The sequence below is a fragment of the Nicotiana tomentosiformis genome, chromosome 1, assembly GCF_000390325.3.
Source record: "Nicotiana tomentosiformis chromosome 1, ASM39032v3, whole genome shotgun sequence".
NCBI lineage: Eukaryota > Viridiplantae > Streptophyta > Magnoliopsida > Solanales > Solanaceae > Nicotiana > Nicotiana tomentosiformis.
The window spans coordinates 90,564,303-90,573,042 of NC_090812.1; positions in this window are offsets into that span (position 1 = coordinate 90,564,303).

The following is an 8,740-nucleotide window of genomic DNA, read 5'->3' on the forward strand; positions in this document are numbered from 1 at the left end:
GATCCGCAAGGACAACTCACGTGCTATAGTATAATATCTGGATCTGCACGGACAACTCACGTGCTATAGTATAATATCTCACAATCAGGCCATCGGCCTCACTCAGTTATAAATCTCTCCGGTCCCTCGGGCTCTCAATAATCATGATAATCAGCCCAAACAACAATGATATGAAACATCAATAATGAACAATAGAGACTGAGATAAAATAAACAAGTAAACTGTGACTGAGTACAAAATAATAATTTAGCAGATAATTCAACATGTACACGACCTTTGTGGGTCCCTACCGTGCCAACACATAATCTAAACATGATTTATGGTTCAATTTCTCTACTACATGGAGAATGATAACCACAGATTATTCAACTACACAGTTCCATGGAATTTGACCAAGTCACAATTCCTACGGTACACGCCCATACGCATGTCACCTAGCATGTGCGTCACCTCAAAACCGATCACATAACACATAATCCTGGGTTTCATACCCTCATAATCAAATTTAGAACTGTTACTTACCTCAAACCGTGTAATTCTTTATTCTGCTATGCCTTTGCCTCGCGAATCGGCCTCCAAATGCCTCGAATCTAGTCACAAATAATTCAATTCATTCAATACAAATTATAGGAATTAATTCCATATGAAAATACTAATTTTCCAACAAAATTCAAAATTGCACCCAAAAATCGCTTGTGGGACCCACATCTCGAAACCCGACAAAAGTTATAAAATATGAACGCTCGTTCAACCATAAGTCCAACCATATAAATTTTATCAAATTCCGATATCAACTCGACCCTTGAGCAATAATAAATCGGCTCTGGTCTCAAAACCACAAAGAACAATCAAACACGACCGATACACATGGTCAACAACAACGGAATCACCCACAGGTGTAGATACATAAATAGGTGAACTTAGAGAATCACGGGATACACCCAAATACGAAGCAAAATAAGATGACACATAGGAATAAATGGAGCCTGGATCAAATAAGACTGATGTATCTCTATGACAGACTGGAACAGTACCTGTGATAACAAAATCTGATGCAATTGCCTCTGTCCTAGTAGGAAGGGCGTAATATCTGGCATGGCCTCCCCCTCTAGGGCGACCTCTACTTGTCCGAACTCCACCTCTAGTTGGTTGTGCAGGTGGGGTGATAGTTGGTGCTGTAATCATAGATTGAGGACCCGGTGGAGCACGCGGTGCCTGAGAAATCTATGGAGGTGCACCCCTCCTGAATCTGGGGCAATCCCTCACCAAATGACGAGTGTCACCACACTCAAAACAAGCTCTCGGAGGACATGGCTACTCTGACTGGCTCGGGCCTGATCGACTGGACTGACCACTAGAAGTACCCCGTGCATGAGGCACACTAGACACTGGCAGTGCATAATAAGGATCCTGGGGCCTAGTAGTGGTCGGAGCACCGTTGGCGGCTGGAAGTGCTGAATGAATAGGGCGATCATATAATCCCTGCCATGACGAGCTGTCGCTGGGGCACGAGTACCACTGTAAGTGCCAGACTCTCGAGACTTCTTGGCCTATCTCTCCTCTCTATCCCGAGTCAGCATACTCTCCAACCTCCTAGCAATCCCTACTACCTGCTGGTACACAATATCCATCTCCAACTCTCGGGCCATGTTCAATCTGATACTATGGTTGAGCCCCTCAATAAACCGACGAACCCGCTCTCAAACAGTAGCAACCAAGGCTGGTGCATGTCTGGCCAAATCACTGAATCTGACCGCATACTCTGACACGGTCATAGAACCCTGGCGCAACTGCTCAAACTCTACGTGCTAAGCATCTCTGAGACTCTGGGGAACATACTCCCTCAAGAACATATCTGAGAACTGAGTCCAAGTGAGTGAGGTTGCCTCAGTCGGACTATCCAACTCGTATACGCGCCACCACTGATAGGCCATTCCTCTAAGCTGGAACACAGTGAAGGAAACCCCACTAGTCTCCGCAACACCCATAGTACGGAGGATACGGTAGCACTCCTGAAGAAAACCCTGGGCATCCTCTGATGCCAAGCCACTAAAAGTAGGTGGGTGGTACTTGTTATACCTCTCGAGTTTGAGCTGCTCCCCCTCAGAAACTGCTGCCCTAACCTCGGGCTGAACTGGAGCTACCGGTTGTATCAGTATGATCTTTGGAACCTGGTCGACCTGAACCCGCTGCTCTGGGGTATCGGCGACAGGAGTCTGTGCTCCTCCCCTAGCCTGAGATGTGGCAGGAGCAAGTGGTATCAATCCTGCCTGAGCCAAGGTACTGAACATGCTCAGGAACTGGGCTAGAGTCTCCTGGAGGGCTGGTGCAGTAACAGGCGTCTCAGGTGCCTTCCCTCCAATTGGAGCTACTGGTGGCTCCTCTGTAGTAGCTCATGCGGGTGATCTAGCTGCACCACGTTGACGTCCTTGGCCTCTACCCCGGCCCCAGCCTCTCGCGGCTCTAGCAGGGGGCACAGGTGTCTGATCGTCCGATCTAGCTGTACGTGTCCTCACCATCTGTGAAAGAATAGAAAGACAAAAGTTTAGAGTCCGAAGTCAAAATCTCGCACGATAAGGAATCAAAAAAAGTGAAACTTTTCCTAACAGTTCCATAGCCTCCCGAAGATAAGTACAGACATCTCCATGCCAATCCGCGAGACTCTACTAAACCTGCTTGTGACTCATAACACCTATGAACCTAGAGCTCTGATACCAACTTGTCAGGACCCCACTTTCCCCTCCGTAGGATGTTGTGATGGCACCTAGTATCTAGGACTAGGTAAGCCTAACAGATTTGTGAAAATACATAATATAAAACTGAAGCCCAATTCTCAACACATGAAATAATTATAAAACTGCCATTCAATAATTACAACTCCCAAAAATCGGTGGAAACAAGTCACAAGCTTCTAAGATAAAATACTTAGTGTCTCCATACATTAGAGTCTAAAGAAAAATAAGGAAAACATCATAGTAAGGATAGAGGGGGACTCCGAGGTCTGCGGGCGCTGGCAGATATACCTTGAAGTCTCCACGTGCGGTCCAACTCACTAGTATCTGGTCTGGTGGAAAGAACCTAGATCTGCACAAAAAGATGTGCAAAAGTGTAGTATGAGTACACCACAATGGTACCCAATAAGTGTCAAGCCTAACCTCGGTAGAGTAGTGACGAGGTCATGTCAGGGCCCTACTTGTTTTAAAGGAAAGTAAGGCGGAAGATATAATAATATTTTGAAATGACTGAAAATTTAAACAATAAGAAGTTTCAGAAAATATTAGCACAGTAAATAGAGGTGAACAACAGGGGCACTCCTGAGGTACCGCCTCGTAGTACCAAATGTAAATATGCACGACAAGGGGGATCTCCCGAGGTACATCCTCATAGTCCCAAAGTAAATATGCAAGACAGGGGGATCTCTCGAGTAAACGCCTCATAGTCCCAAAGTAAATATGCAGTACAGGGGGATCTCCCGAGTAAACGCCTCGTAGTCCCAAAGTAAATATGCAGTACAACGGGATCTCCCGAGGAATCACCTCGTAGTCTCAAAGTAAATATGCAGTACAGGGGGATCTTTTGAGGAACCGCCTCGTAGTCCCAAAGTAAATATACAATACAGGGGGGATGTCATGCCCTAACCTCGGGGAGCACGACCGGTGCTCAATCGAGTGAACCTGGTCTAGCAAGCATGTTAGATACTTTCTACCCAATTCACCCATGATCAAGAGAAGACATGATTTTATTAATTAGATAGTAGGAAGATCATATATACAATACTAAATCGTCTCATTGGTTACATCATTTTAAGTTTCAAGATACACACATTCTTATGATTCAAGTGGAACAAGAGATCAAAACACAACATAATCTATTTGACTTTTCTAGCACCATGTACAACCCACATAGTGTCTACGGAGCCTCTAAAAGATACAAAAGAGTGTTATGATAGTGCCGGCAACAAGGCCCCGGCAATACCTCAAAACGTGATAATAGTATGAACAAAAGATACAATACATGACCCCGGGATGAAGTGGGGCTCACCAAGTCTGTTGGGAAGAGGATGTACCACTATCGCTGATCAACACTGCCTGCTATGGAACCACCTGCATCCATTTAAAGATGCAGGTCCCCGGCAAAAGGGACATTAGTACTGTCGAATAGTACTAGTATGTAAAACCAAACACCATCTCAATAGAATGAATAATAATACAAGGGGGAAACAGTCATGAGTTCAATAAGAGCTTCAAACAATACTAAAACATTAAGTAAGGATCACATAAGTTCTCAAGTCAATTTCCATGTTATTAGGTTGGGTGATCTTTAGAGTTGATACACCATAATTCACAATACCACTGTATTCTTACACGGAGTCCGATCACGACCCAATCGGCTAAGTCATCTCATTTGAGACATCAACCATAACCACAATTTCAATTATCATTTCTAGCACAGTCACCACCATGTATGCGGCATGGCGTCAGATCACGGCCCGATCGGCTAGGCCGTCTCACCCGAGACATTACCTTTTCAATCAATCATCTCACTTCATACTTCTTTCACATCCTTTCAATTCATTGGCACGAGTGGCCTCAATTAGAAAGTCATTCTTGGCACTTGGTCATATTTCATAATTCCAGTTTCCCCTTTCCACATTCAAACATCATTATTATCATCAACAACAATAAGGCCTACCATTTAAGGCATTAGTACACATATGAGCAATTTGGGAATCCTAAGCACATAGAGACTTTTCATACAATTTGGCATAACAACCTTTATTCGATATTTACATGAAGTCTTAACATTTCTAACACATATTTCACATTTTGAACACATCCTCAAATGGCAAGATGACATGATGAAACATTTAGAATAAATATTGAACATACATCCTTCAACACAAACACATTAGGAATAGCCAATTCTATAATGATCAATTTGGGACTTACACCAATTACATGAACACCGTGGGGTTCGATTCTAAGAAAAAGGGGGTTTAGCCAACATACCTCAATTGAGCTTCCTTTAAACTTTAAAACGTTCCAAAATTCTTAGCACTTCGATCTATTTTAGAAATATAACAAGTTGGACAAAAATTAGGAAGATGATCATGGTTCTAGCTCATTTGAGCATTTTATCGAACATTAGGTGCGCATTAATGTTTTTAAGGCCCTTTTATGAAAGATTGCATCATTCCCCAACCCATTCTCTACCATTTTTAGCTCACAACCTCCCCACATTCTTTGATAACACATGCATGCAAGATAATAACTCCCATGCCCAAAACGTATCTTACTAATTACTTAATTCTAGATAAAATTCAAAATTGAGGGTTAGGGTGTAGAATCTTACCTTTAGGATGAAGACTTTCCTTGATAATCTTCAAGGATTGAGCAAGAATTGTTGGATATTAGGTTGAAGGTTACTTCCCCACTCTAAGAACTCTTTCTCACTCTAAAAATATCAGAAATATGCTCAAAAATGGACTATGGCATATGTTTTAACGAAATAGGGTTGGGTTTAAAAACCCCAAAAATAAAGCTCCGGAACAGGGTATGTGGTCGCATATGCGACCGCATAATGGATATGCGGTCCGCATATCGGCCGCATAATTTGGTGCCAAAAACTTGAAAAAATTTGCTTGGGTCTGCGGTAGTTATGCGGCCCGCAAACCTATTCTATGATCGCATAATACGCCGTAGAACCTCCCTCCGTAAAAATCCTAAGGTTGATTATGCGATCAAAGTGCGGCCCGCGAAATGATTGTGCGGTGGCATAACTGGCCGCGAAGTTGACATCAAAAATGGCCCAAGTAGTTGCTCCACTCTACGGCCATTTTGCGGCACGCAGAGTGATTATGCGGCCGCATAATGGGCCGCAGAAATGCCTATTCCTGCTAAATATTTTCCTTCAACTCCCCAATGCACTGTTCAATCCAAAAAGTCTGAACCGCAGCTCGCAAGCTCGTCGCGAAGAATTTCTACTATTATTAATCTCTACGCCTACCCCGGCATCACAGAACCATGATTTTTAGGAAAATTCTCACGGGGCCTTACAGTGGATCTCCCGAGGAACCGCCTCGTAATCCCAAAGTAAATATGCAGCAGATAACCAGGGGAACAATGAATTTATGGAAAGAAAACTTACAGTTAAAGTTTTGATTTAAATCAAGTGAAGCAGGTAATTCAACTAAGCATGTTGCACAAATTGTAAGTAAGGGTTAAGGCACGTAGACATGCGATACTAGGCTAAACACGATCACTATATATGCTAAGGTAACTCAATTAAGGAACTTAAAATAAGACAACTCAGCAAGAACCAAAATTTCTACAAATTAGACCGTGTACGCACTCGTCACCTCGCGTACACGGCACTCACATATCACAAAGTGTTATAACAGTACCAAATCCTAAGGGGATTTCCCCCACACAAAGTTAGACAAGTCGCTTACCTCAAATCTCGCTCAACAATCGATAAGGATGCCTTTCCCTCAATTTTCCGACTCCGAATGGCCCAAATCTAGCCAAAAGCAATTACATATCATGAATACAACTAAGAGAAACTAATTTAAATAATAAATTTACGCCTTTAGCAAGGAATCGAAAAATCACCCCAAAAAGTCGACCTGGGCCCACGTCTCGTAATCAGGTAAAAGTCATAAATTACGAACATCCATTCGATCACGAGTTCACCCATACCAAAATTACCAAAATCCAACATCAACTCGACCCTCAAATCCTCAAATCAAACTCTCCAAATCCCTAGCCTCAAACTCCCAAATTCCACCTTAAATACACACTAACTAGGTGGGAAAATAAATGGGGAAGCAAGATTATTGATTAAAAATAAGCACAAGGGACTTACCTCAAGAAATCCCTCAAAAATGCTCTCAAGAAATCGCCAAACCCGATGCTCAAAATGTTTAAAATGAGCAAAAATCGCGAACCCTTGCATTTAAGTGTTCTGCCCATCATTCTCGCTTCTGCGGCACCGCTTTTGCGGTTCAGCCCTCACATCTGCGGAGGTCACTAAGCCGCCCAACCGCTTCTGCGTTCATAACCCCGCTTCTGCGATCCGCTTCTGCGCAACAAAACCCACTTCTGTGGACCAGACTCAAACTCCAGCGTCCGCTTCTACGACCCTCCAAGCGTAGGTGTGAGTCCGCACCTGTGGTACACCCTCAGCATCTGCGCTCCATAGCCCTCAGTCTAAACCTTCGCATCTGCGCAACACGTTCCGCACCTGCGAGATCGCATTTGCGATTAAAGCTCCGCAGGTGCGGTTACACCAGCAGAGTCCTCCTTCAACCATACACCAAGTCCCTTTTTCGATCCGTTAGCCATCCGGAATCCACCTGAGGCCCTCGGGACCTCAATCAAACATACCAACAAGTCCTAAAACACTATACGAACTTAGTCAAGCCTTTAAATCACATCAAACAACGCTAAAAACACAAATCGCGCCTTTTAAAATTTTAAACTTCTACATCTGATGTTGAAACCTATCAAATCAAGTCCGATTGACCTCAAATTTTGCACACAAGTCATAATTGATATTAGGACCTATTCCAACTTCAGCAATCGGAATCCGACCCCGATATCAAAAAGTCCACTCCCAGTCAAACTTCCCAAAAATCATCCTAATTTCAACTTTCGCCAATTAACGCTAAAATGATCTACGGACCTTCACTTCAACACCCGAACACGCTCCTAAGACCAAAATCACCCTATAGAGCTATTGAAACCGTCACAACTCCATTCCGGAGTCATCTTCACACAATTCAACCTACGGTCAAATCCTACGACTTAAACTCCCCTTTATAAGGACTATGTGCTCCATTCACTTCGAAACCAAAGACAAATCCTCCCGGCAAGTCACAAAACCCAAAAATAAAATAGAGGAAGCAATAAATAGGGGTTCGGGGCTAATTCTCTCAAAATGACCTACCGGATCATTACATCGGCTCATTGGCTCAAAACATTCCTAAATACTTTATATATAGTTTCATGATTACAAAGACAGTGCTCTAAATTCACCACTGTCATGAGAAGTTATACCTTATGAGAATTATATTACATTATGGTACCTTTCATGTTGGATGAAATAAAAGTAAAATTTAATTTTTTACCTTAGTTTTTTTTATGGAAATATTAGTTTCTAGAAACAAATTTTGCTTGGGTTTGAATATTACCCATCCAATTAAATTCTTCGTATGATAACCTAACCTAACAATATGGAGTCTCATTTGGTTTTTCTATTCTCCAATTTGAGGTTCGATAAGAATAAGATAAAACTCATATGAGGTACTTGAGCAATTAGAATTATTTTTAAGGTCATGAATAATGTATTATTGTTCCATGATATTTGAGTACAAATCAACACATTGTTTTACTTTGTGTGAGCTATTAAAGCAAATGCAACTACCAACGAGGGTTATAGTGGAGTAGTAACTACTCCTTTATCCTTAATCAGAGGCGCCGATCGGGTTCGAGTCCTGGATATGGAGTCACTTTTGTTAGGGAGCGGTTTATCACATAAAGTGAGACTTCCCAGCGCGAAATAGGATTTAGTCAGGCCTCAATACGGATACCGAAAGCTGGGTGAGAAACCCCAAAAAAAAGCCAATGTGACTCATATATCAAAGTTATTATATACTTTTTATATGACATAATATTTCCTTTTATTAAAGATTAATATTCATTATTTTTAAGAGTTGGCACTTTTTAAAAAAATTTATTTT